Genomic DNA, 2914 nt, shown 5'->3' on the forward strand with positions numbered 1-2914 from the left:
TTGAAATGCCCTTGTTGTCTGTGTTTTGTACGTACACACACGCACGCACGCACACCGCACGCACGCACGCACGCACACGCACGCACACGCACACACACACACACACACACACACACACACACACACACACACACACACACACACACACACACACACACACACACACACACACACACACACACACGCATCCCTGCACATTGTAATTATGGTATTGGCACTGACCCTGGAACTGGCACCCTGTATAAAGTTAACTTACTTTCTCATCTACTTCTTATTTCTGTTTGTGGTGTGTTTTTTTGTACTACGGCTACTGCATTGTTGGGAAGGAGAAAGCAAGAAAGACATTTCATTGTACTAGTTAGTGCACATGCCAATAAAACTTAACTTAGAACACATACACATGGCCTGCTCAAAGGCAAATAGCTCAAACAAGCCCATATAGGCAACATCCAATTTACCAATAGTGCAATGTATTGCAGTGGTCTGAAGCATATTCCTCCCTTTTATCTTTATATTTAGCCAAACAAAAATGTCAAGGAATTAAGTATATCCAGTGGTGGCCCGTCATTCAGGGCAGGTGGGGCAGAGCCCCACACTTTTAGGTAAAACATTTTTAGCAAAACATTTTTTTTTTTTGGAAAATCATTGCCTGTTTTGCATGTGATTTTGGCATTAATACGTGTAAAATATCAGTTTGTAAACAATGGAAAAATACAATTTCAAAAATCATTGAGTTAATAAAGCCGCATACAAACATGGTCTCTTTTTTACTTTCTTGAGTAAGGCAGCTCCAAAATGCAGGTGTTTCAGCCTAGCTCAGTGCTTTCTGTGGTGTTGGGGCAGCCAGCGGAAAATACGGAGCGTAGGGGTTGGTAATGTTCTCTAGTTGAGCCGGGATTGGCTCATGCAAGGAGGGTGGTCTGGTGAAATACCTCACTCATACTATCAGAGAACCTGGGTAACAGTTGTAACCTAAAGATCTCTTTCAAGAATTTGTTTCGGGAATTTCACTTTTGGGATATACTGACTCCCGTATTGCCAGACAAGCTTATCCTGACGACCGACTGCCCTGTGCTATATATATCACAGAAATGGGCTTTTCCACTCAGAAGATCCTACACGTAAAACAATATGCGCCAGGGTCGGTGCAGTGACATTGAGCCTATAAAACTCGCTGCTGAACAAATATTTTGGATAGCTATGCCCTTTCATCAAGTCCAGGACGTAACCATTCATCTAGTGCAGGTATTCCCAAACTGGAATACGCGCAATGGGGTATGCGCAATGCCATCGGGGTACGCCAAATAAAAATGTGATTCACAAAACAAAATATACATATAATAAAATAAATGTCTTCACATTTTCAAACAGTGCATTTATATTTTCCAATGGGGCTATACATTTGGGTGAGGTTTGTTCTCACCTGAGTAGCCTCGTTTCACCGCCAAAAATAATATTAAACCATCTAGTGTTCAGCTATATAACAACACAATGTCAAATACAGGTAGCCTAGTCAAATAATTAACATCCAATCACATTAACCGCTACTCTCTCGTGGGAAAACTTCACTCTTGCACCGACATTTAGAAACGAGACATGACAATTTGAAAAATAAGCCACAGGAGTTTTTTGAGCAAGAAGAAAGACGACTTTCAAGTAGTAAGACATGTATAAAAGCAACAGACACCATTAATAAGAAGGGTCTAGAAGCGCCTTATATGGTGAGCTACCGAGTGGCTAGGACAGGCAAACCCCATACTATTGTGGAGGATTTCATTATTCCTGCTGCCGTGGATATGGCTGGGACAACGCTGGGGGAAAAGGCCAAAAAAACTGTACAGACAATGACTTCATCAAACAACACGACGCATCAGTGACATGGCAGGAGATGTTTTGAAACAATTACTGCTTCGCATACAAGCCAGTGAATTATATGCGTTACAGCTGGATGAGTCAACAGACGTGGCGGGCCTGGCACAGCTCCTGGTATATGTCCGTTACGTTTATGGGGGGTCAATTAAGGAAGACATCCTCTTCTGCAAACCACTGGAAACCAGGGCAACATGAGATAATATTTTTAACGTACTGGACAGCTTTGTGACATCAAATGGACTTTGGTGGTCAAGATGTGTTGGTATCTGTACTAATGGCGCAAAAGCCATGACAGGGAGACATAGTGGAGTGGTAACGCGCGTGCAAGCAGTTGCTCCCGACGCCACTTGGGTCCACTGCAGCATCCACGGAGAGGCTCTTGCTGCCAAGGGAATGCCTGACAGCTTGAAAGACATTTTGGACACTACAGTGAAAATGATTAACTTTGTTAAAGCAAGGCCCCAAAACTCTTGTGTATTTTCTGCATTATGCAATGATATGGGCAGCGACCATGTAACGCTTTTACAACATACAGAAAGAAGTGCGCTGGTTATCAAGGGGCAAAGTATTGACACGTTTTTTTTAATTGAGAGACAAGCTTAAACTTTTCTTTACTGACCATAATTTTCACTTCTCTGACCGCTTGCATGATGACGAGTTTCTCACACGACTCGCCTATCTGGGTGATGTTTTTTCTCGCCCGAATGATCTGAATCTAGGATTACAGGGACTCTCTACAAATATAGTCAATGTGCTGGACAAAATTGAGGTTATGATTCAGATGTTGGAGCTCTTCTCTGTCTGCATTAACAAGGACAACACACAGGACTTTCCATCGTTGTATGTTTTTTTGTGTGCAAATGAACTCAAGCTTACGGACAATGTCAAATGTGATATAGCGAAGCACCTGAGTGAGCTGGGTGCGCAATTACGCAGATACTTTCCCGAAACGGACGACACAAACAACTGGATTCGTTATTCCTTTAATGCCCTGCCTCCAGTCCACTTACCGATAGATATCTGAACAAGAGAGCCTCATCGA

This window comes from Salmo salar, chromosome 10 (assembly GCF_965601325.2).
Source record: "Salmo salar chromosome 10, fSalSal1, whole genome shotgun sequence".
NCBI classification, from domain to species: Eukaryota; Metazoa; Chordata; class Actinopteri; order Salmoniformes; family Salmonidae; genus Salmo; species Salmo salar.